This window comes from Falco cherrug, chromosome 10 (assembly GCF_023634085.1).
Source record: "Falco cherrug isolate bFalChe1 chromosome 10, bFalChe1.pri, whole genome shotgun sequence".
In the NCBI taxonomy this organism is placed as follows: Eukaryota; Metazoa; Chordata; class Aves; order Falconiformes; family Falconidae; genus Falco; species Falco cherrug.
This window is the reverse complement of record NC_073706.1, coordinates 36574707-36601368: the sequence shown is the minus strand read 5'-3', so window position 1 is coordinate 36601368 and position 26662 is coordinate 36574707. Positions and strand designations below refer to the sequence as shown.

At 47.3% G+C, this 26662-nt stretch overlaps 1 long non-coding RNA gene across 1 annotated transcript; it reads right to left on the bottom strand.

Moving 5' to 3' along the window:
* Positions 1–220: 220 nt before the first annotated feature.
* Positions 221–26525, bottom strand: LOC114015815 (uncharacterized). The gene is made up of 4 exons (XR_003559950.2): positions 26333–26525; positions 17121–17302; positions 8326–8402; positions 221–4230 (listed from the first exon to the last, which is right to left on the bottom strand). It is a non-coding gene; the product is annotated as an uncharacterized LOC114015815 (long non-coding RNA).
* Positions 26526–26662: the final 137 nt, after the last annotated feature.

The window sequence follows — 26662 nt, the reverse complement described above, 5'->3', positions numbered from 1 at the left end:
GTGATGCCCTGGACAAATCCCTCCCTGCAAAGGCTCCATTTGTACCCTTGCAAACAGCGTCAAGGTCTCATCCAGCCCCGAGCTTATTGTTTCTCCAAAATAAGGGAAGAGAGACATGTTCTGGAGATCTGTTTACAAGTCGGACTATCTCCAGTTATATAATGACACAAGCCTGGCTGCCAGCAAATTGTTGCTCTGAGCTGGGGAAGACAATTAGATCGCCTCTCCGGGCGGTGAGCGCGCACAATGCAGGCTTTGTGCCACCCTGCCACCAGCCCCGGCATGTGTGAGCGAGCCCGCCTCACCCGTCGTCTTCAGAGGAAGACGTGGCAGAGGGAAAGGAAAAGCCCTCAGCCGCAGGGAGCCAGCGCCCAGGGGGCTGCTGCACCCGTGCTGGGGCGGGCATCCCCGCTGGGGGCTTGGGGTGCCAGGGATGGAGCCCGTCTGCCAGCGCCTTCCTGTCCCGGCAGCGAAGGGATGACGGTGAATTGGTTGTGGCTCCACAGGGCAGAGACGGGTCTGACCCCTCTGCTGAAACCGGGATGGGAAGTTTCGGTGTTTGGCTTCCTGCGCTTCCTGGTGCACTGACAGATTTAGGCTCTTGCTGAAACTCCTGGCGCTGCCCGCAGAGTCAGTGGAAAAAATGTGGTGTCTAGAGATGGGAAATACCAAACCCGCTCAGAAATGCGCTCACTTAAAAGGGAAAGGTGGTTTCCGGGTGAACTTGCATTCCTGTCCTCAATGGATGCGGATGGGAGCAGGGCTTTGGAAAATTCAGTCTGTGCTGCTGCAATGCAACCTGCCATGAACAATAGCTGTGTCCCGCTCAGGAGCACACCTGGGCCACGGCACACTTCCAGGAGGGTGATGCTACCCAAGCTGCATGCCTGGCTGATGGGGAGGGACCTGCCACTGCTGTCCCCTTGGCGCGGTGGGGCTGGGGCACGCCGTGGGGCTGCACGTGAGGTGCACCCTCTCTCAGCTAACCTACATGCAACAGCTGCCCTGGTCTTGGCAGGCAATGACGCATGGAGAGAAAAGATGGTATGAAATAAAACGCCGCCCAATGTCGTCAACACCCACAGTTTAATTCAGTGAAATTTCTTGTTGCTACAAGGAGTTAGTGAAAGAAAAACACTGGGAAAAGAATGCTCTGTGATGAATAAGGGTACACATAGCTGCGTTTCACAGGGGAAGTGTTGATAAACATCGCTAAACCCTCATGCTTCCGAGGAGCTGAGTGCTGATAGGCCGGGGGGGGCAGAGGAGACTTCTGCTGGCAGCTTGCTAGGGCATGGCTGCCCACGCTGAGCACTTTTACCTCGTCCTCTGCAGCATTACCACAAGCTTTGTGGGAAGCTGAGCATTTAATTAAACACACCACTGCTCTGAACCAGGCAGGAGGTTCCTACTTGCCGGGACAAAGGTGCCTTGGAGACTTTTTCCTGTTGAGACCATGGTAAGCATCCTTGGGTTAGTGACACTGGTTGCAAAGGCTATGTGTAAATCCACACTGCAGACGAACAGGTGCATCCTCTTCTGCACCGAGGCGGAGTTCCCTCCACGCTTGTGAAGCACACCTGCCCTGCATGGCCAGCATACAGTTTACTGGACACCCAGCCCATCCACACAGATAGCAGCAAAGCCCTAACAGCAGCCATGCACTTGCCTAAGACACAATGCTACCTTCAGCCCAGCCCAGCAAAAACAGTTCCCTTCGGAAGTGAGTCATATTTCTTCATCTTTCGAACCACTTCAAGCAAGTTGTCTTGCAGACTTTCTGACTGCATTTACATAAAATGCATCCTTCCTTTCTTTCTATTCCTGGTTCCATACATGGGATTATTTTAGATGGCGTGCTCAGAGGTCACTGTGACACACACACACAGAGCAGGGAGCACGCTATGCCTTCGGTAGGTACTCAGCAGCGTTGATGCAGGTGGCAGGCTTTTGGTTTTCCTGGGCACTCATAACAGCTTTACGTGCCAGCACAATGAGAGAAAAGGCTAAGCTGCTGGTCACTGCCAGAAACGCCACGAGTTTGTCTGCAAAGTGCAGCTCATAGACATGAATAACCTCACAAGACCCCTGGAAGTGAAGCTGGGAGTATGGCTTACTGGCAAAGTTGGGGAGGTGTAAGGGAGGATGGAAGTGCAAAGAGGCTTCCAGGAACGGCTTGTGCACGCATACGGCATGGTTAGGAACTGTTCCTCCCTGGGATTTGAGTTCAGGCTATCATTTATATCCCCATAGCTCTGCCAACGCGTGACGCTTGCAGCATTAGAGCTGGAACTCAAGCTCTGAGCAAGCTGGAGGCTTTCATTCACAACTGCAGGACTCAACAAGACTCTTTGGAGTCTGAGGGCAAGTGAGGCTGTACATAAAAATAGCACAAGTCCTTCACAAGTTCCACCTTACGGCTTAGTTTCCGTACCAACTGAAACAGGTATCTTCAGTTTGGAATAGTAACGACTAGGAGATATCTGAAAGACGTTCCTGAGCTTGTGAGCAGCATGGGAGCATGGATGGGGTAGGCTTTGCTGTCTCTTCCTGTACAAGACCAGGCAGCATTACATGGAGCTAGGAGGAGCAGGGCTGAAAAACAAACAGGAGGAGGTGGCTCTTCATGCAACAGGTAGCAGATCTATGGATCTTCTTACCAAAGGATGTTGTGGATATGAGACGTTTATATGGATTCAAGGAGAGTTCACGGAAGAGAAATCCACTGAGAGTTACTAAAAACATAGAAACTGTGTCTGGCTCAGGAAGTTCCTGAGCTGAAAATAGTTGGAGGCTGGGAGAACACTAAGGGGAAGTATTGTGTATGTTTTCCCTTGTTCTTACTTCTCCCTAGGCTTGCACTCATGGGCTCTGTTGGGGTCCGGATGTTAGGTTAGACAGACCTTTGGTCTGACCAAGTGGAACTGTAACCTTCATATTCACAAGGGGCGGCTTTATCCTGTTCTTGCATGGTTACTCCCCAAAGGTCACCATCTTCAAGCATCCTCACTCATTCCACATTCACCGCAGCTCAGGCACAACACACCTTTACCCTGGTCGCAGTTGACCACGCAGCGTACGATCCTGTCTGCTGGTAGAAAAATCTGTGGAACAACTGAAGCTTTGTGAAGCCTGCCATACACATCATCCCTGAGCAGCCCATCACTCTCAGGGTGTGACATTATCGGGTGTTTGGCAATAATATTGACACTGCTACCCCTCGTGCCTCCTTGCTGTCCCATTTGTTCCCACCTCAGCAAACCACGCCGAAGCTGTTGTGAACGCAGCTGTTTGCAGTAAGTGAGAATTCTGTTCTGGCCACCAGTTTGCCAACTTGGTTCCAAGTTTGGCTGTGGAAGCTGAGTCCTTACTGGCACCTCTGTTAAAAAATGCTGAAGCTGCCGAGACAGCACATAGCTCAGATGAACTGCTCTGGGGCTTTATTCATCCTACTTGGGATGTGTTTTAAAGGGTTTATTTGTAGCAATAACATTGAAAGCCTTTCTCACCCCTCTCTTCCCTGAAAAATAGTATTTGAAAGATGAGTCTTTGAATAACAACCGAGTGGCCTCGTTAGCCTTCCCTTCACATCTTCCCAGCTGCTCCTTTGAGGTCTCCTGTCCCGGGTCTCTCACTATGATTTTGAGACTGCTGCAAATCGAGAGTGATCAGGATGGCAGTGACCCCTGAAGGGGAATTGAGAAAAAAAATGGTCTGGGAAAAAGAAAAAAAAAACAAAGGCAAAAAAGGAGAAAAGGTGTATACCTGGAGCCCATCGATCCCGTTTACTCTCCCAACAGTTGGAGAGCAAAGCCTATGTGGCTACAGCAAGAGCTATCTCTGAGATAAACACATCAGTTCAAGATTTTGGGGGCTTCATAGCAAGCCATCTGTTGTGGAAACAAAACACCTAGCTCTGTCGCAGTTTAAAACTTGCTGAGGTTGATGATGTCTGATTATCAGCATGTTTGCAGTACTGCACAAATTACTTGATACAGAATGACTGCCCTAGCTTTGCTATCCCTTTTGTCACACCAACTGTGGATCCCCACTGAGGAAGCTTCAAAATTAGCCAAGCACCACCCGGAGATCTCCAAAAGTGGACTGCTGTCGCGACGGGTGGAGTGGGATTTTTGCCTCCGGTGACATTCACATTGTTGATACTCTTCTTACTTTTTGCTGCTGCTCACATAACAGAAGAAGCTATTCTTAGCCGTGGGGAGCCTGATCCTTAAGGAAAAAAAAATACCCCTCTGTGAGCCATTTCCACAACAATAACTTGTAGCGGGGAGGAAAGAGGGTCGGCCAAAATATGTAGCCCTCTTCACCAAATAAGGCCCCTTGTAAAGGCGGCCCGAGTGCTGCAAGGCTTCGGAAGGACAGGGAGGGCTTTGGAGTGGAAGAGTGAATCAGCATGGCCAGCAGGTCACACCCACATGAATAATACCTCTCACTTCCCTTGAATTGTACATTGTGATAAAGACCTAGCTGCCTTTTTTGGTATTCCAGCGTCTGCCCGAGAAGAATCAGATGTGAAATTAGGTTTCCTGTACCTTAATGGATTAATTTAGTTTGAACTAGAAATGAGGGCATGTGTACTGTCGGGAGCCAAGAGGTCTCGAATGACATACGTCTCCCTTTTAATCCTTTGTGTGTGTGTGCCTGGTGAGTCTAAACATTGATTAAATGCTTTTTTTCTCCAAAATTTCTACAAAATTTTAGGTTTACCATACAAGCAACCCCACTGATCATGTGCAAGTGCATGCAAAGCCAAAGGTGATGTCCACACTGCCATCTGCTTGGCTTCTTGGGACCCATGGAGGCATTAATGTACCACTGCATAAATATCAGCTCCTTCTTTTGTTGTTCTTGATGTTTTCTGTCTTAATAGCTGTGCTTGCCCAGAACACATCAGCTCTCCTGGCTTCCTTCTGAGCATCTGAAGGAGAACCCCCTGGCTCATGTCATTCTTCCAGCGTGCCTCATGGCAGGAAAGATGCAAACTCAACATCTTATCTGCTAATGGGTACTGCAGCAGAGGTCCTGGGAGAGATCAGGCGAATAAAGCCAGGGACAAAACAGTACTTCCAGAAAGGAATCGCAAAATCCTCACGGTGAAATGTTATGTTTTCCTTCAGAGACCTGTAACAGGCTTCCCTCTTACAGAGGGGACATGGCTGGGAATTTCCATGGTGACTGTGAATACACCACCTTTATCTGAAGGTAACTCAAGATAAACTTTTCCATGGAAAATTTTTCCGTGTGACCTGGTGAAGGCTGCTAAGTGTCTCGGACAGTTCTGACTGAACTTTCTTACACTTTTAAACTCTGTGCTGCTAAAAGAAGCATTTGCAGTTTTACCATGAGATTAGCTCCGTCCCTTTAGCGTTACAGACACAGGACTAGCAGGAGATGGCTGTGCCCAGTTAAAAATGCAAGTGCATTACTGCTGGCTTTGCTCAGAGGATACCAACTCGAGCGTTTAGGATGAGATATAATAAGAAAAAGATGGAAGAAAGGTTGTATAGATAATAGGATCACAGAGTGCAGAGTAAAGGGACCATATCAAAATCTTCTTCAATTCCAGATTCTTTATTGCCTTCCCATCATAAAAGTAACAAATTGTAGAAAATTTTAAGTCAAAACTGGTGCCAACTCTGATTCATGGACAGCAATCTAGAGCATGAGATCTTTCTGGGGTTTCCGTACCTCAAACGATACAGAAACTGGTATCTACAATAGCTTGACCATACCTTCAAATAGTGGAAGGAGTTATAATCCTTGTCACCAATTTTTCTGCCATCTCCTTTCTCAGCTGCAAATCCCTGCCACATTCAGGTACTTAGTAATGTGGTTGGGAGTGGACAGAAGACTTTTTTACTGCCAAGTAGAGTCCTGAAGTCTTACAAGTAAACCCACAAACTTTGTTTATCCCAGCCTTTCTGTATTTTGGGAGGTGACACTGGCTAACCCATGGGATTATGGCACAGTTTTTTCTGCATTGGTTCTCTGGGTGCAGTCATAAAAACTTCCATTAAGCCACTCCTGTTATGATCAGCATCACCAGTCACCCAGTGCCACCCACCCAAGCAAATGGCAGAGTACCAGCTGAGGGTGCATCCTGAGCCTTCTCTCAGGGCCGTGTTGTATGGTTACATACTGACGGTATCTCCTGAGATGGAGCAAATTCAAACTTAATTTTTAATAAAGTGTTATTTCATGCTGTTAAGAAATGCACCTTCCCCAGAGCACTGCCATGCTGTAGCAGCTTACTGCTTCACCCAATCATCTTAAAAGATAAAAGAGTCCTAGCTCTTGTGCTGCTTGTGGCTTTTGCTGGCCCTTGTCTCCCCTGGTTTCCTCACCTCTGAGCAGTATGTTTTTGTGGTCACCCACAGGTTCAGCTGCTAAACCCACAGGGGAAGGTCCCTCCACCTCAGGAAGCCCTAAGCAGCCCAAGCCCTGGGCTTGCAGCAGGAGCCCTGCGTGGCACCACACTCACTGCCACCACCTCCTCCTCCAGCCGGCTGGAAGGAGCTGAGAGTTTCCAGCTGTCTTATCCTTCTTCCTTCTTGAAGTAGAATTTCAAGGAACTGTGTCAAGTCAACAGTCTAGGACAAAGACAAGAAAAAAAACAACCACCAACCAACCACAACAAAACAAAAAAACCCCATCAGGAACACCCTGGAATTTCCTAGTGATTGCTGATAGGAGATGAAAGCCGCTGAACAACAGCATCAATGATTACGATGATTAATGTTTCTTTCCATGTGCATACTACCAAAGGAAGAGAGCTTGCTTCTTGCTTGCCCTGAGAGCAGTGTTCCTTTGTCTTGCCCATCTGCCCCTTGCACAGAGCCTTCTCCATTTTTTAAATCCAAAAATGGCTCGTAAGAAAGTGAGGCCTCCCAGCCCCACAGGTTGTCACTGTTCCAGGCCTGTCCTCTGAAGGCTGGTCACAATTACACCGACAATATTTCAGGTCTTTTCCCTTCCCTTTATTCCCCACTTCGCTAAGGGGACCCCATTTTAATTATTATTTAGGAAAAGACAGCTGCTTCCTGTTTGTATCATTAATTTATTTTGTTTCCTGAAGGGAAGCTTCGGTGAAAAGAATCTGTGGATAGCTGGAACGTCTCACAAAATATCACTGGCTGCACGGGCCAAGGTTAAATACAATAGCTAGGTTTATTTTTAAGTGATTATTATTTTTCTAAGTCCATGCCAAAGCAGAGACTAAAATTCTAGCACACATAACTAAGCTTTTACAGTAAATTCCGCCTTTCTTAACTCCCCAGAAGGAAGACAGGCATTCTTAGTTACAACAAAAGCTAAAACACCAGTTTCCCTCCAGCTATTATGAAAACCAAGGCCGGAGGGAGATGAGGTGCGGTTCCCTTTCTCCAGTTTCTCAAACCTCACACTCTGGTGAATTTGATATGCTGAAATCATGCCTGGCCATCATGATAGCCTTCTGCAACGAGACAAGTGCCTCAGTGGGTGGGGGGTGCACAGGGGATGTTGTTTATGCCATTTCAAACAGGGCTTTTGACACTGTCTCCTATAACATCCTTACAGACAGACTGATGAGGTATGGATGACATAAATGGACAGTGCGGTGGCTTGAAACCTGGCTGAACGGCTGGGATCAAAGGGTTGTGATCAGTGGCACGAAGCCCATTTGGAGGCTGGTCACTACAGGGGTGCACCCCAGGGCTTGATACTGGGGCCAGCACTGTTTAATGTCTGCAATAATGACCTGGATGATGGGACTGAGGACCCTCCTCACAAGTTTTCAGGTGATACAAAAATGGGAGGACTGGTTGCTAGAGCAGATGGCTGTGGTGCCATTCAGAGGGACTTCAGGAGGCTGGAGGTATGACTCAACAGGAATCTCAGAATGTTTACAGGGAAAACTGATGTCCTGCATGTGGAGAGGAATAACCTCAGACACCAGTATGAATCGGGGCTGACCAGCTAGCTGGAAAGCAGCTCTGCAGAAAGGGAGCGTAAGTACTGGTGCACAACAAGCTGACCGTGAACCAGCAATGTGGTCTCATGGCAAAGATGCCAAGAGCATTCTGGGGGCTGTATTACGAAAAGCATTGCCAGCAGGTTGAGGGAGGTGGTCCAACACTGGAGAGCTGGGTCCAGGTCTGGATGCCCTAGTACAAAACACGGATGTACTTGAACGAGTTCAGCAAAGAGCCCCAAAGACAATTAAGGGATTGCAGCATCTATCATACGAGGAGGGGCCGAGAGCTGGGACTGCTCAGCCTGGAGAAGAGAGGGCTCAGGGGGTATCTTATCACTATGTATAAATACCTGATAGGGAGAGGAAGGATAGAGACAGACCCTTCCCAGTGATGTCCAGTGGCAAGATGAGAGGCCATGGTCACCAGCTGAAAGAAAGGAAGTTCTGTTTAAACATTAAAAAAAAAAAATAAATATTTTTTTTAAAGAAATATATATATATATATATTTAGCTGTGAGGGTGGTTGTACACTGGCACAGATTGCCCAGAGAGGCTATGGAGTCTCCATTCTTGGAGATACTCAAACCCCAACTGGCCAGGGTTTTGGACCTGCTCTAGCTGACCCTGCTTGAGCTGGGGAGTTGGAGTATGTGATCTCATGAGATGCGTTTCAACCTCAGCTACTCTGTGATGTTGTGAACCCAAGGTGCATCAAGAGAACCAGGAGCAAATGAGGTGCCAGAGCTCTTCCAGAGCAGTGATGAGACATGAGTCATACCACCGATGCCATCGCTGACTACACGAGTTGCTGCAAGCTCCACCTCACACTTGGTCAGGTCTGTCATAACATTTTTGAAGGCCATTAACACCATCCATTTCCAAGCCTTCCACTCAACCCCCGTTCAGTGTCTCACTGTTTTGGCAGCCTCATTCTTTCCGTTCATTTCAGCTGAGAGGCACCCACTGGCCCCAGCAGCCTCGCTGCTGTCCGGTCTTCCCGCTGCAAGGAGTTATTTGGTACCAACACTATCGACCTTTTCACGAGACCAAAGATTAGGGGAGTTTTTATTTATTGCACATGAAGTAACCTCTTGCCCCCTGCCCTGTTTTTCCTGGTTTCCTTTCCTATGTTTGATTCTCTCCTTCACGAGGAGCTTTCACATGCCAAGTTGCTTTGGTGGAAACCACTCCTTGAGAAAGAAAACTTGTACAGCCCTTTCTTCTACTCCTTCTTCCTATACTGAGTATAGCTTGAAAATGAATGAGTGTTTATTTCCTTAGAACAGTAATGCTGCAAATTGAGCCATCAGAGGTAGGATATGCTGAGAAATACTCCAAAGAATGGGGTTTTAAAGGCTTGATAACAAAGTTTTGTATCTAGGGGAAGGATTTCATGCATAGGCATGGTCTTATCTATAGGGTAAGCTACACATTATTCCTTGCACATCCAATGACTGCAATGACTGCAGGTTTGCTGCAGCCTTCCCTTGGAAAATAACTTCATCTTGAAGTGAGCATCTGGTTTGGCAAAGTTAAAAACTACTGAAAAGCAGCCTTTTAATAAAAGTTTTGATAAAATAAGTTTTGGTCTAAGCTGACATTGCTGACAGCAAGCTGGTGCAGGATTCTCAGCAGATAAGTGATTGCTGCACATGGGCTTGTGCAGAGAAAGAAAGGTAGGGTGAGCAATGTGCTTGAGAAGGCATGTCCTCCTACGCCACAGAAACGTAGCACCCTTCAGCTGCACATGATGAGCAGGATGAATGAATGAGTACTGCAACCGCACACAGAATTAATTTCTGTCACATCCCAGGAAATGGTTCTTTCCCCAGGAAAGAAACAATGTTACAACGTGCATTAACGAGCATTGAGTGCAGGCAAGAACTATCATTTTAAATTGTGATTGAATTTGAGGTTTGCCCCCCCCGGGGCTAACTGCAACCAGCTGAGAAGTTTTCCAGCATTCTCTGCAGCGGGTGCTGGGTCACGGCTCGCGCCCCACCGGTTAACACATGCAGTGCTGCTAATTCCCAACAGCGCCCACATCGATGGCTGGGTGAGGCTGGGCCCTTGAAGTATAGAAGATTTGAACTTCCTTTTTATCCGGGAGGTGGGTGGGAGTCTTCCTGCTGGAGGGACAGAATTAAGAAGAAAAATAAAACTTTAACCTCTTCACTCAACTATGGAGAAGACAGTCTCAACATTGGGCAAGGTTTATTCTGCTGGGAAGCTTTGGCTATTCCCATCCTGGGTATAACACAAGGTCAACAGCAGCAGTCTCCAGGAATATTAATCTTTCACCCCTCAGACCGTGCCATGGGTAATTAATCACTTGATTGCATAACTTCTTGTAAGACAGGAAAAATAAGCTGCCTTTGCCAGCTTTTTGGACAAGTTATTTCACATACATTTGAACTTTCTTCCAGTACTTGTTGGGTTTTGATTGCAATGAATAAATTGCATCCAAACTCTTTCCCAGCCACGGAGGAGCCAGACAGCATGGAGGCAAGCAACGTCCCAGTGCAACACTGGGGAGTGGGTCACCGTGCTCCTTTCGGGGTGGTGGTGGTGGTGGTGTCCCTCCAGCCCTGAAAAGGGTGGGGGAAGGTACAGCATCCAATGGAGCAGCTCAGCCCAGGGGGATAGCAGAGCACCGTGTTACCCTGCCTTTTACATCTGTATGTAATTGAAAGCAGGATCTGGCCAAGTTGCTGTTGACTCCAGAGAGCTGGAACTTGCTTAAGAGCGAGGAAATCCTGGAGTTTAATCCTAGAAAGTGAAGTTTTGTTTCACTACAATCACCTGGGACATACCGCTGCGATGGGCCCAGCTGCAGGAGACCTTCAGGCCCCAGAGATCACGTAAAGCTGCAAGGGGTGTGGAGCCAAGCACATCGCTGGAGTGGCTGAGTATCAGCTAACCCCATCTCCCCAGCATGCTGGGGGACTTGGTCTTCATTTTTACAGCTTTATTAAATGGCAGTGAAAAAGCAAGGTTTTCTTTAAAAACATCTTCCATCACATGGTAATGAAATGGGAAACAATGCTGAGAGGCTACCTCATGCCTCATGCTCACGTGGACACCAACCACCCCACTCACTTCCAACCCTGAGTCTCCAACTTTGGGTGGAGGAGAAGGCAGCCCTGTGTGCTTCAGCACTGGTTCACCCTTCAGCAGCCCTGAGCATCTCACCACCCCAAAGCAGCTGGTGGCCGTCCTATGACTCTTTGGATTGCTCCAGCTAAATACTCAGTGAAGCTTCACCCTCACCTTTGAGTAGGTCAAACCACTCTTTTCCCATTCAGCCTGGGGCTAGCGGTGATACAAAGGGGCTAAACTATGGATGAAGTCATGGGTTACGTGTTCTCCTGAGTCCTAAAGCAGAGGGCCCTCGGTGACACACTGAGAGGGAAGCTGGAAAAAAATTCTAGTGGCCACAAGAATCGGAACTGGACCAGGCTGATGGCTGAAAGCACTGTTCTTTAACAGCTCCTGGAAAAGCAGTCAGGAAGCTTGGCTTGAAAGTATTCCTGCAAAGATCACTTCATCTTTTGGCTCTAGGTGCCCTTTGGTAAAAACTGAGAGAAACATTTCCCTGTATTAAGTGTTTCGAGATCCTTGCAGAAAGACTCTAACGAAGCGGATGGCTTAGCTATTAAGGGTTACTGCATTTTACAAGCATTATGGGTGACACGTGGGGAACTGGCACAGTGAAATGCAGTTTTCCAAAGCCACAAAGAACAGGGACAAGGCAGCAGATCAGAAATCCCATAAACACACACGCACGCTGCACCCACTGCTATACAGGATTGTGCTTGCACTTTGCTTAACCTAAAGCTTCTTGGTGCTCCCCCCCACTGTCCCTAAATGACTCTTGAAGGAAGGAGGAAGAGAGCAGCTCCTCACCTGCCTGGGGCATTTGAGACCTCCAAGAAACACCCTACACCTTTTTAGCTGGTTGCTTTGCAGAGGAAAACCATCTATCACGCGAGCTGTGATGAGAGCTCTGATGCCTCCCCGGCTGTGCACATTAACATGTGCTCCTCACCAAGCAATGTGTGGCCACAGGCGGCTCACGCTCCATCTGGGCATAGTTAAAGGGCTATCAAGAATAGGTCATCCACATGAATTTCCTCCAAATCTGGTATTGCACCAATGTAATGACATGACGCTGCTGAAATACAGGCAAATTAAAACCAAGGCCAGACAGCAGCTAATCCCCAGGTACCATTTGCATGAATAAACAAGATAAAGCCTGGGAAGACAAGCGCAGGAAATGGTTCTATTTACAGCTTGATTACACATCTTCCAAAAGCAACTGAGCCAGCTGGACAACTTACTATCTTCAACCACTCTCCTGCTGCAGGATGCTGCCCCTCCAGATTGGTTGGCAACGAAATGAAAGTAGCTTAGAAAGCAACCGCCCAGGCAGTTCAGACAGCTTATCAAAAAAGATATAACTTCCGACAGAGGATGGTGAGACACAGGTAAGGACAGAGTAGAGGGGCTGATATCTTCAGCCAAAATGTAACACAACAGGCAACTAGACAATTTTGGGGCAGCAGCAGAAGAACCAGTTCACCCAAATATCTCATGGCTCATGGACCATGAAGCGTTCTAGTTTCCATCTGTGGAAGCCCTGTTGCCAGCTCAGTTTCCTGGAAGGAGAATCTGCTTAAACCAAGGTTGAGCTACTCCCAAGACAGGCAACGCAGAACCAGTTTACGTCAGAACTTAGGAGGCTCAAAGCAACTGTAAAACTTCTCAAGAAGTAACACTTCGTCTCTGCTTGATCAGTGCAAGAAAGCTTTACCCATCCTCTTGCTTTCTCTACAGGTAATGAGGAGAAGGAAAGAGGAACAGCATAACCTAATCATTTGGGGGATCACCTTATCATGACCAGCTGCAGAGGCTTTGGGACAATAATATGCCATAGATGGGTGCAAATCAGCTAAGCTATGTTAAAAATAATTTTCAGCAGACTGAATCAGGAGGCAGCTGTTTCAGTTCACACAGTTACCACTTGCACTTGGAGCATCCAAGCTGAGCAAGCCAAGGATTGTGTTTTCTTGAGCAGAATTCAAATAGTCAGCTGAAGGTGTGGCTGCTGGGCACTGCTGAGTGGCACCCTTATCTCGACTCTTGACCAGTGGTGGAAAAAGGTGGCTGTCAGCAAGGTGACCACCAGCACCAGGTCCCTGTGCCTCTCCTCCAAGAGGCTGAATGTCAAAGTCCCATGACCTAGGTTTGAAGGAATTGCCTTGCTAAGGTCAGGAACTATTACGTTTCTCCTAGCTCATTGCAAATCAAACATTCTGTTTTGATAAATTAAAGGTTAAATCACGCTGGATTTTGCACACATTTGTAAGAGTGTGCAGACCTGTGAGTGTAGGCAGGAATTGTCGAGGACAGCATAATTGGGAAAGCTTCAGGTTGCATAATGTCTGGAGTCTGCCAGTTAATATAGGACTGCTGCTGCCTCACGCGTTACAAATTTTCCTGAGCAACTTTGTAAAGCATTAGTGGGGTAGAAGCAGATTTTTCTTTTCTTACTTATAGGACTGTTCAGCCAATGAGGCAACTGAATCAGTGGCTTTGGTGGGATAGCCACTGCCCGTGGTGGTGTCCCAGAAATAAAAATACCTCTGGAGTCCATTTTGGAAGTGAGAAGAGAGCGCTGTGAGTGCACTGTAATGCGTGTGGCTCAAGATGGTGATACAAGACTGATTTTACTGATTGTTTCTTCTTCAATTCCCTCTCCCCCTCAAGATGGTTGCAAAGAAGAAACTCCAAAGTCCTTAGGTTATTAATGTCTAAATACCTGCCAAACGTTTCCATTGCTACCTGTTTGCTAGGGAATGGAGAAGAAATCTCTCAAGATTATTTCCAATTCAGATGACATGAAGCTGGGTATCCCCGATGGGAAGACAATGTTTCAATTGGGCCTTCAGATTGTATTTACCCTCTTTTACTCTTGTTTGCTTTTCTAACAAGTATTTTTTCTGTTTGTCCTACAATTCTGCTGTTTACATGAAGGTTTTGACACAGAAACAAGGAAGGATGTGAAGACATATCAGCAACCTGCTCATACTAGACTGCACGGCTTGATAAGGATTTTCCTCTCCCATGGTTTGCACAGAAGTGGAAAAGGGTCTTATGTGGCTGGACAGTGAAGCCTTCAAGAAGTCGAACGTCCCCAGTAAACCAATATGCATATAATTTAAAAAAGCCAAATGAATAGTTCCTTGAGCAAGACCTTCACAGGTGTTACTATACTAGCAAAGGGGTGTTGGGGTCATGATTGTCACTGCTAGCTTCCTTTCTGCAGGCAAAACTTACTGCTAGCAATGGAGTTCATGAAGGTAGAAGAGTATCTCCAGGAACACATGTAACTTTCCAGGGATACCCATTATCTTACCTCCTATATAGTCTAGGCCAGTTGGAAACCATGAAAAACAAACCCTCCAGGAACTTTGCTCAAAATGAGCCAGTCACTGTGAAGAAGTCAGTGCACTGGGCTGGATGGGTGAGCTGTGAATTGGGCTGCAGAAGTTCAGTAACCAGGAAGAATCAATATTTTGGTTGGGAAATACTCAGGTCACTGGTTTGGTTGGAAACTCTAGACATCCAGTTTTTCCACATGGTGCTATTAGCCCTCTCACCCTCCACACCCCAGTCCATGCCCCTTTGAACTGCAGGCTCTGCCTGCAAGTTGGATGGGGCACAAGTGTGCCACAGCATGGTGGGCTGGCCAGGGTGGAGAGTCCCCTTCTAGCTTGGCCACACGGTCACTGTTTGGGTGTTGCAGGGTCTTTAAGTGACTCCGCTGGCTTTGGTAGCATGGTGTGCTCCAAAAGAAAATGTCTTTAGCCCACCAGCCAGACCCGTACAGAGCAGCTGCTTCCTGTCTCCACTGCTGGCTACTTGCTAACAGGCTCTGAAACAAAAAAAAAAAACAAATCCCCCACCTGTCTCTTGGAATGAGCTTTGGGTATTTGTAAGGCACAGTCAGTCATAAAATTGTTGAGGGGAGCCTAGGATCTAACCATAACCTTGGCACCATGCTCCCACTGTAATATTCGCCACCACTCTAGGGTGCGGTGCCTTTGCTTCCAGTTCTTTGCATGCCAGGAAAAATGGAGGCAAAAAGAGTAAAAATAGGCATTAAACATAAGACAGTTGTTGCCTTCGCATGACAGCAACCTCACCTCCCTGCTGCTGTGGAGATGGCGCATGGAGGAGACTTGGGCTCTCCCACAGCCTTCCTTGAATCCCTTTGTAGGTAGATTTGTTTTCTGTGGAGCAATACACATGTTTTTTCAAGGAGAGAGGTTTTGTTTGCCAAAGTGCTTCTGGAGCCTCTGCAAACCTTCCTGTCAACCCAAGTGCTCACCTACATGCTGACATTGCTATCCATACCACCTTGCAGTCAATGCAGCTCCTGTAGCACCAAGGAGACAACCCATCACAAGCTGTCCGTCTGCAGCAATGTATCTTTAACACAAATGACTATGGGTTGCCCTATTCAGTCAGTCGTCCTCTGGCTATCAGAGAACAATCAATGTATCTGCAGACACGCATGAAAAGAAGAAGCTCTTAATTCTTTTTGGCATCCACAAAGCGCTGAAAAATGACCAGTGAAAGAAAAAACCTCCACTTGGTCAGTAATTTTTTTTTCTTTTTGCAAACCATGTGTTAAAAGTGCTTTGCTGCCCAAAGAGACTTCATATGAGGGAAAAGTAAAGCTAAGTTACAACTTCTTAAAAATAGGACATAGTGTTTTATAATTCCTTCCCTCCCCCCGTTCCTGTGCAGAGCCACCCCACCCACATGAAACTGCCTCTGACTCACTCTTGTGTCTCGCTTGGAGAGAAAGGCTTTCCACCAACGGGGGCACCTGGTCAAGAACATGACATTCAGGGTGGTGTTGCCTCTTTACACTTCAAATCATTTTAAATAGCTTTCTATCTGTGACTACAGGGACCTTTGCATAGATATAAGTGTTACCAATGGAAAAGACATGTTGTCATACCCTTGCAGTAAGTAAAGAGATCAGATCTTCTGGAAAATTAGTCTTCTTGGGCCAAGTTGACTCAAAGGCTCGGACAATAAGACATCTCTTCTGTATTGGTTCATTTGCAGCATTACACTCCTCAGGCAGTGAGTTACCCTCTGCTATTCTGGGAACACACATTTGACCTCTGTTACAGGGGTTTATTGTCAACATGTGTCCACTGGGAGCCTCAGCAACTTCTCCCATTGTCTATTGTCTTATAAACAGGCTTACAAAAGCGCTGCAGGAAAGCCAATAATGCACCAAAGTGGAAATTGCTGGTAACTCAAAAGTTTAATTTTCAACTTCTGCGTCTTGCAGTGGTAGGAGAGGTGAGCCGAGCAGAAGGAACGTGCAGCTTGCTTTTCTTGGTGTCCCTATACACATAGCTGCATTGGGATGCAGAGCTGCCATGCTGCTGCAAGCTTGCTTGATGCATGGTGAGGAGGAGTCCACTGACACCAAAACCACCATGTGAACTAGGGTTACTGGTCTCCAATGGCTTCAAGGGGAAAAACTAAGAAAAGAGAGAAAAGCTGGTGGCAAAGCAGCTTTGCTGGCTGACCCTAAAGCGAAGCATAATTTCTTTTTTACCAAAACTCCCAGTTTGTGGCTGGGCTATTGTAGTAAGCGTCGAAAAGCTGTATTTTTACAGTTAACACTGAAGTCACTCAGCTTAATGCATGAATGAAACAAACCCTTGGGAGCATGGTCACCCAAGGGAAGGCAGCATCCTTGGGAAACATCCCAGTGAGATCATTTAGTCATCTTCAGTTTCATAACAGGCAAGCTCCAAACTGTGATGTGCAGAGGCAGAATCCCCCCCTGATTTTTGAGATGGTCCCACCACTTCCAATTTGCTGCTGTGGCTGGGCAAACAAAGGACATCTGCGGGCATTTTTGGGAAAGAGAGCCAAGTTCCTCCCCACGCAGAGCAGAGCAGAGCAGAGCAGATCAGAGCAGAGCAGAGCAGAGCAGCATCTGGCATCTGAGCAACAGGCAGGGATGAGCCAGCAGCTAACTGCTTTTCCTGGACCACCAGATCTGACAGAGGGGCAGGGAAAGGAGAATATGGAATAACAAAAGACTTACATTGGTGTTCTGCCAGAGGCAACCTATCCCCTCCTGTGGCAGGGAAGGGGACGGGGACACTGCATCCCTCAACAGGCATCAGTAGGTTCCAGGACAAACCAGCTGCCAGCTGGTGGGACATGCTGTGCTGTCAACCAATAACGCTCTGCCAGGGCAAGGGGAAGCCATCAGTATGACCAGGGCTACACAAGCATGAAAAGAGCAGAATAAAATAAATAATCACTTAACAAAGAGGAAAACAGAGGGGAAGCCCTAAAGAAACAGACAAGCCGCTGTGGACTCCACCAGCCATCCCTGCCACATCTCTTCCCACATGCCACCAAGGATGGCAAGGGCAAGGAAGAGTTTTTAGCCTCTCTTTGTATTTGTAACACACATGGTGCTCTCCTGACCTTGCTAGAAACCTTTGCCTTCCTCTGAGTGCTGCTGATGCCGACACACCATCCGAAGCTGCAGTAAACACCCTCGTTGGGTGCACCTCTGAACCAGGCTCAGCGATGCCATAGTTCAGGAAAGCAGGACTGAGGTGCAGCCTCGGGCAGCCCTCCCGCCTGCACCGTGCCCTCTTCACCCTCCCTGAGCTGTTTACAGCCCATGGCCATGCCTCTTTCACCAGGAAAGCAAAGGTTCCCATCCCAACAGGGACCATTTAAAAGTTGCTCAAGAGCCTGCAAAGGTTACGTTGTCTCGCTCTTTGAAAGCAAAGCAGTTTTAGCTGGAAAAGAAAGAAAAACACCCAATAGCAGCAGCAACTAGAAAAGAGCAACCCGTGGTGTTTGTTTACAAGAGCACATTCATTGGTGTCTGGAGGGTTGACTCAGTCTGAAATGAAGAGGGGTGGCACCGGGCAAGCTGTGCTGATAAACAAGTCCATCTCCCACCATGGGGTGGTCTGAGAGCTGGCTTTCCTCACCACGCCAGGCAGCCTGGGCCTCCTCCCTCAGTGGACCCTTCCCACTCGTGAAACCCCAGGGAAGCTTGGCTTTGGGGTCTCGACAGGCGAGCAGCCATCACCCTTCCTCGTGCAGGCCCTGCAGGGTGGAGAAGGGTCTTGGCATGAAGAGCTGGGGTTGGTGTCTGCTTGGGCATGCCCATGGAGGAAACGGGGGGCTCACATCCCCTGCGTGCCTCCTTGGTGCCTTGCATGCGTGGCTGCGTGGCAGATACCTAAGCTAAGTAGTCCCACTCTGTCTGCAGCCATTTCACCAACCCCAACTGTGCAGGCAAGACAGAAAGGTTGGGCTTTGGCTGCTCCTGGTGCGTGAGGCATCCTCACACCACGCAGCCTGGTTCAGTGATGAAAGGGACACAGAAACACCAGCAGGACATGTACTAAGATGGGTACAGCAAATGTATAAGGAAGATTAAATAAAAACATTTGGAGGTCTTGAAGTCTCAGAAATACCATCTGTGATTGACTGTCCCTCCCAACACACAGTGGTACTCAAGTACAACTCACCCAGCAGATGAACAATTACTTCTACATTCAAAACACCTCCAAAAGATCTTCCTGAAGTGCCCCTTTTAGCTGTGATTAACGTCTACATTTTGGAGTTAGGAATGACCTGTTTTTACCGGTCAAAATACTACATTGCTTCACAAAAGCAGGGTCAACTTCCTTAAATGAGGCAAATGCAGATTTGCCCTGAGCAGTGAAAAGACACACTTTTAAATTTGCAGAGTTGTAATGTTGAAAAAACCCCAAAAATCTAACAAAAGGACTGACTTTCTAGAGCCATCATTATCAACACACCTTACCATACCCACAAGGAGAGAGGAGTCCATTTTCTTCCTCAGACCGGGCAGTGTGAGCACACCTTGCTGGTACTCCTTCCTCCAGAAAAATACTTTCTTCACATCCAGCCCAACAGAAACTGTGTCCAGGTCATGACATAGGTGAGGAGAAGGGGTACAGGCTTTTGGAGGGGGGATATTGCCTGGCTTCAGGAGTACCCCCATCCTCATGAGCAGTGTATCACCCTCCAGTGTGTATCCAACTTTGGTCTCACAAGTGGGTAATTCAGCTGATCGTTTCTCAGCCCAGATTTCACTTCTCCTTAAAACTGTTTTGCTATTAAACCCTGGAAGTAAAGCAACCATTTGGACCCTAAAACTTCAAAACCTCAAGAGTCACAAATCTTCCATTTATGCCTTTCTTATGTGGTCCAGACACATTTTTCAGGCTTGTAGCATCGTCTGAACCCTGTTTTCCTTTATTTTGCCTCTGCAATTGGCACTGAAGTCTGTTTGCACTATGTAATCAAAAGGTATATTTGTCGCCGCAGCACTACATCTCGCATGGAAAATGGTCTCTCTCATTTCTTCCCCCTGTAATTCTCAGAGTGGCTTGGCACTGTCAGGGACAGGTGCTTAAGAAATGCTGATATATGGCAATTTTGTGTTATTGCATGAAGCTGAAACTTGCTTGCAATGCCGATATAACAGAGGACTACTACTGTGCTTCAGCTAAACCTAGGATTTATTAACAGCACGCAGGCTGGGAACGTGAATGTCTGGCAAACCTGCATCCTCTAGCATCTGTAGAAAGACATTATGAATTAAACCCCCCTTATTCCATTAAGAAATTATTCCAGAAATCCAGAGCACAATTGGCGAGCACTGGTTGTCAGATGCATGTCAATAATATTACTTAATGGGTTTCCCTTGTCTTTATGCATAAGTTCCATTTCATGCAGCCGTTGCCCCGGAGGGCAATTATTACACTTTTCTTGTGGTTTTACTCTTTTGGCCTTTGGCCTCATGCCTCAGAAAACCACCCAGGGTATCCAATCTCATAGAAAGGCTTTGTGGCCAGTTGTGCTTTCTGGAGTAAGGATTTCCCCCCCTCCCCTCAAATAAGCCACATAAATGTTTCAAAACATCCTTGGTTTCCATCAGCCCTACGATGTCATTGCCCACCCCAATGAAGAGCTATGCCCCGTGCCTCTGGCTGGCTGAGGAGAACAGCACCAATAACACGTTCATTTTTCTTGGAGAGGAATAGCAGATACAATAGCATGTTTTATGCAAAAGGACGTTTTGGAGCAACTGTTTTACTCAACATTGTATATTTACACAGTTTCAGCATCTTCAAACATATGACATGGTTAGGACCCTGAGATCTGATATTTACCTGTTTTAATACATGTCAGTAAATATTTGGGGGGGCTTGTTAACTCGAGTGACAAGACTCTTTACCCATGCACTTTCAGTTTGCTTTAAATCTGAAGCTGATTTTTATACCATATTATAACCATATTTATTTAAGTTCCCACATTCTGTCAAAGTCTGTTTACACAAAGAACATTTGTTTTCACTACTGCTTGCGAGGAATGAATATAATAAGCACCAAGGGATTTTAAGAAGTTGAGAGAATTAGTATTTGGAAACAATGCATTCGCTATTTCTTAGGGGAAGATTCATGGAGCACAGACACATTCTCCACTAAATCTATCAGGATGAGGTAGTTCTTATGGAGACCAAGCACAGCCAGCCTCTTCTCAAATTTCAAACATGTTCTAAAATCAAGAGTGTTTCTGGAAAAAACAACATAGGTTTTTTTTTTCTTTCCTCCTCCTTCCCCCAAGAAAAAAGGATAAAATAGGTTAAGATAATTTTGCTTGTTGAAATCAAAATCTGGAGTCTGGCACTGAGAGCTCGCATCAACTGCTGCCCCACAGCATCCCTTCCCACTTGTGCTGCTTCGCCATGATGTGTGCTGAGTTACTACCAAATTATTTGTCAGAGGTTGTTTGTCGTAGCTTTAATGCACCACTGTAAATTTCAGCATGTACTAGAACTGAGTAAGTCTGATTTTAAGACTATCATAAAGAATATTTTAGATCACTGAATACTGCTTGCAGCCCTGAACACGTAGGTATTTGCTTCAAGATTTCTGTGTCTGAGAGGCTGATATTACAAAACATCAGGGGTAATTTTGAAGCTTGGGTTTGCAAATAAGCAAAGGCAAAAAAGAGGGGTCTAGCTATGCCTTGTTTTGTGGTATTATTTAGAAAATGAATAGAGCAACTGCTTGTAAGGCAATCCTCATCTCATTTGCTATTGAGGTGCAGCCTGAGTAATGGCTCCCTAAAAATCAGCTTCAGCATTACCAGTTGCAAATGCTGACAGATCATCAAAATTCATGTCATTTGATTTTAGATATTATAATACCCTTTACACTTCAAATATTCCTAGGAGATTTCCTCTGCTATCTGGAAAATAATGAAGTATGTAATGGGTTATTCCCCTCCTGTCTGTGTCCTAACAAGCTAGAAACATGGGGATATTTCCATTGAAGCATTAAAAAAGAAAGAAAACGAAAAAAGGTCGGCCCTTTTTACCAAACCTTTGATTATAGATTTATTCTGACGCAAATATGCAGTTGAACTGATGTATTTAAGCTATGCATGAGTATCAGACAATACCCCCATATTTTGTACTCTATGTGTTTAAACATGACTGTATTATACTGTGAACCATTGCGTGCTTTCTGTAAGGAGAAATCTTGGTTATTTTGTCTTTTAAAGTCCCTAAGAGCCAACCAGACAAAAGCTGTTCCTGGAGGTTTGTTGTTAGAGGCTAAGCTAGAAAATATTTATGATCCATTTCATCTCCCTGCCGCCTTAAACCTGGCTGTCCATCACGAGCCAATGACATTTTCCTGCAGAAAAAGCTTTGTGGCAATAATTGTTTTCTTTACTGCTCAACAACAAATGGTTTATCTACATATCCCAAGCCCTGCAGGGCACTAATTCCTACCACCCCGTCCAGGTTCCCAACTAAAAACACTTTTAGCTTGAGCTGCGCTGACTGTAAAGCTCGAGAGGCTGCAGGAGACAGGCAATGCCTCCCAACGATTGCACCTGCAGAAGACTAAATGATTATCTTTTACCCACAGCCTTTCTTGGTCAGAGCAGCAACGTGATTCGTCTCCTGCTTTTCCCAGAGCAGCCCCCAAACACCTGTAATTACTGTCAGTCTTTACCCATGGAAAAATGAAAGTCATTCCCACCGGGTAGCCTGCAGGAACACAGACACCGCGAAGGATGTGCGCAGCATAGGATGGCAACAGGAGGCCTCAGTGGTCCAGAGAAAGTCACCAGAGAGAGGCTGAGTCCCCAGATCTTCCCATTTGAGGTGTGCTATGATGCTTGACATCATATTAAATATTCAGCAATCATTTCTATCACTGGAGAACAGTCTCTACACTCAAGACTTGGCCTCTCTCCTAATCAAATTTGCTTAGGCAATAAATTAGTGACAGTGCACGTGTCTCATATTTGTAATATATATATAAGGAACACAGAAATGTAAAGAGTTTCCTCCTTAAGTTGCAAGGTAAGCAGCCAGTTAGGTCCTGCTAACGCCTTGGCCAGGAGATGAGCTTGGAGATGAGCTTGCTCCATCACGGCCGTGCTCGTATCCTTCTCACCCTGGCTTTTGTTCTGCAGCTTACTTGCTCTTCATTTCTGGAAATCATCTCCTAAGAGGCCTGTGCAGGTATCTCTGACAGTTTCTGTCACATATTCAGCACAAGCCCCAAGAGGCAAGAAGCCCTTCGAGATTGTAGATGGTGCACAGGAAAATAATGCAACTTGCGTGAAGCGTCAACTGAAATGAAGCTTGCTGAGTCCCCGACCTCAAACAAACGCGCTCGCCACCACTTGGAAAGCTAGCGGAGAGCCCTGTCATTTAAGCCAAGTCACACAAAATATTTGACTCATGACTAGATTGACATGAGCCAAATTCAGGGATGTCTTTTTCCAGGCCACAAGCTGGTGCAAAGCAAATTTAATTGTTCTATGAACAGTCTCCTGCATTTGTTTAGGGTTTGTCTTTTCCATGGGCCTGTCATCAATAAATGAGTACACAGGAATATTCGCATAACGTTAACAGCCAGACGGCATTTGCTGGAAGATTTGAAGTGACCGGTTACAGAAAAATCATGTGAAGTCTTTCCATGGGTTAAGCGATGAGCCCACTGGCTCCCTGCAGCTGCTGGGGCTTGCTCTGCTATCGAACAGGTTTGCGGAGAGGCTGCACCACCCAGCAGCACCTTGTGCTCGAAACTGAGGGTTGAGCTCAACCACGACCACCATCACGGGAATACAGCCAGGAAGATGCTGCATGGCTTCCCCCGGCCCTGGCTGCGGGCACTGCATAAGGAGAGTGCCCAGTGCCGGGCTCCCATCCCTGCCCTCCCTGAGAGCCACGGCCCCCTCTCAGCTGCTGTTTATTTATCCTAGCGTAAAAGCTATAGAATGAATATCCCAGGTGGGGGGAAAGTGAAGCACCATGCTATAATAAGAAAACTGGTCTCAACAAGGAAGGGAGAGAGGCAGACTCTTGCAGCTAATAATTCTCAGCATGGCCTAGAATAAGGTAAATCAGGGCTGTCGGGAGGTGTCCCCAGGGGTCTGCGCTGCCTGGCTCTCCAGGCATGAAGAGAGGCAGGAGGAGCAGCTGAAGAACTTGTCTAGCTGGGCACGTCCCGTCCGCTGCTTTGTTAAAGGGCAAGACCCTTCACTGCCACAGGTTCTGCATTAAAAAAGGGAAAAGAGGTTTGGGGAATCCTCTAGTGGTGTGTGCTCAAGCCCTTTGGTGTCTGTTTCACTGCAGCACTGGCTTTGGGACCCCCGTCAACCCACAACTGCATCCTCACCCGCTACCTGCCACCTTTTGGGAGCTGCAACCCTCTCCCTCCAGATGCCTGTCTCTGCAGGGGACGATCCTGGCTGCAACCCCTTGGGTTACTCAGGTAGAAAGTGAAATAAAAGGGCTACACTGCTGGAGACGGCAAGGAGGATGCCGAGGAGGAAGCGCGCCAAGACCGGGGCCGCTGGTGACACTGGTGTTCCTCGAAATTGGAGGCAGCCACACCTCTTCCCGCAGGCGGCTGGAACCTGGGGCAGGCAGCTCCTGCTTCCTGTTATTAGAAAACCCCGGGATGCTCTCGCAAGAGGCGAGCTTATTAGCCAGCGAGTCGGGAGCAAAGAAAAGAGCATTGCCCTGCGTAACCCCGGCGGTGGGGCAGTGGGCTGAGACTGCCCAGCTCATATCACTTGTGCACCTATGCCCAAGGAGCAGGGAGGAAGAGAGAGATTGCACACAGCACTGGAATCACCGCAGCTGAGCATGGCAAATATCTAGCTGCACAAACCCATCCGAAATTCCCAAGAATAACAGGAAATCCAGCCGCTAATTTTCCATCCTGCTTGCTTTGGGGCAGGCACGCACCCCGCGAGGGCTGGAGCCAGGGAGCCCCGCAGAGCCCTGGGCGGGGGACACTCAGACGAGATAACCACACGCCTCTGAGTCGCAAGAGATGAAAATAATAATGATAATTTAAAAAAGAAGCGCCTGCCCTGGCAAACAATAGTAGGAAGGCTAAGCACCCACACAGCCACCACGGGGAGGGGACGACCCCAGCCCAGACCCCCATGGAGGAGACCGGGGAGGCAGCGAGCACCTCGGCTGCTGCCATGCTTGCTCACTGCGCGCTTGCTGTGCTCGCTTCTCCCTGCGGCCGCGCATTATCATCATTTATTCATTCCATGACCTTGAAATCCCTCTCCCTCACCAGAAAAACAACGAATCCCCGTCAGAGAAGTGGGCTCTACAAAAGGGAGGAGAAAAGAAAAAAAAAATCTAAAAAAAAAAAATAATCATGCAACCTCCCATGTTGCTTGTATTAGGTCAGATGGGAGAACTTATTTAATTAGTGACTTTTATAGGGCTTTATTTTTCGATGCCCAGTGGAGTAGTTAAGATTGGTAATAAGAAAGAAGTCTGGTCCCACGCCAGCCCTCCTAAGACAATGGTGCAGGGAGGAAAGAGCTGAGCAATATATTTGAATGTTTTCAATGCCTTGGGTTTTTGGGTTTTTTTTAAACTTTATTTTTCAGTGCCATATTGTAAAACCATTTGAAGGGTGTACACGGAGGGGAGAGGAAGGAAATTGTTCAGGGCAGCCCGAGGGGAGGATAACGATGAATAATGGAATGAACCCAGGGAAATCGCTTCTTGCTCAGGTTTCTCCATGGCTGGAGAAATTTCCCCTGTATGAGACCTGCTCAGCACAGAAAGAGGATGGCTGGCAGGTGGCCAAGTGCCAGATTTTTGGTGTAGATGGAGGTGGATGGGTCAGGTGCATAATCACAATGGGTAACTGGGAGGAGAAGGCATAAGAACAGTGCCAGTTCCCGCTCTGTTCATGCTACTGTCCCTTCTTACAACCCGTTTCTGCCACTCATCCCCATCACAAAAATAAACTGCGAGCTTTTTCCTACTGCACTTTCCAGTGAAGGAATAAAGAAGGAGCGTCAGATTCATGAATTTCCCACTGTGGGACTGTGCCTTTATTAGCATGCGGGACCAGCTGTGGGTGTTGGGGCAGGGGGCACCTTCCCCAACAGCCCTGGACCATGCAGCATGCATCCTGAGCGGCTCGGGGCCGCTTGCTCGGGATGCAACACAGCAGAGAGAGTATAAACCGAACCAGATGCTACGTTAGAGATTTTATGGCAACAGGGTTTTACTCTCTTCAGGCCCAAAAGCTGTGCCACCCGCTCACTGCCCTTTGATAGGGGAACTTCCAGAGGCTGAGAGCAAAGCTCTTCAGCGCCAAGTGTTTGAAGGAAGTTCACAGGCCACCATCTAAGACAGTAGCCTCACCAGTGGCCAAAAAGCCCCATGCAGCCTGGTTGCTCAGTAGCCAAACTTTGCTACTTGGGAGGGGAGTCAGCCTGTTTCCTGACAGCAAGAAGAATAATGTAACAGCGTTCAATAAATTCCTAGCAAACGCAACCAAAAAAAAAAAAAAAAAAGGCAACAAAAAAAAAGCGCAGACCTATTGAGCTTTGTCCTTTGCAAAATGAAAAATATGGTTGTTTTGCTCCACAGGAGGAACAGCGGAATCAGCTTTAAAATCGACAGTGGATTTGGCCAGATGCCACAGCCCTTTTGGCTTCAGCTTCCTTCCAATAGTCATCTCCCTGCCAATTTGGAGTGCACAGGACACAGCTACACACCTGATGATACGCTGAGTAATGGCCTTGGCTTGCAGCTATCTGGTCCATGCAGCAGGGAAGTGGGAGGGTGGCCATTTATCAAAGGCATTCACCTGAGCAGTCGTGGCTTCCCCATGGCTGCAGCTCCCTGGAGCGGGAGCCGGTGCCGCATCATGCTGAAAGGGATGTGACTGTTGGTACCTGAAGGATGCGTGATGGTCCCCGGGGTTCAGCAAGTGACAGGTTGCAGAGACACGAGCTCACAAGTCACCAACGCCTCTACCAGCATCTCACAGCTTCAAAGGAAAGCAAAACAGACATCCTGACATTTAAATTACGTGATTTTGTACTGTAGGGGTGGTATTTGGAGGGGGTGAACTCCTGCATGCTTCTTCTGGACCTGTCTCTGGTGTAGGTGCTTGCATCAGTACGAGCTCCAGGGCTGCTCGCTGTGATGTGCTGACATCCTGCTGTTAATGGGTTCCTCCCCCTATCACTTTAGGGATCCCCCTGCAACACTGGGTGGTTTAG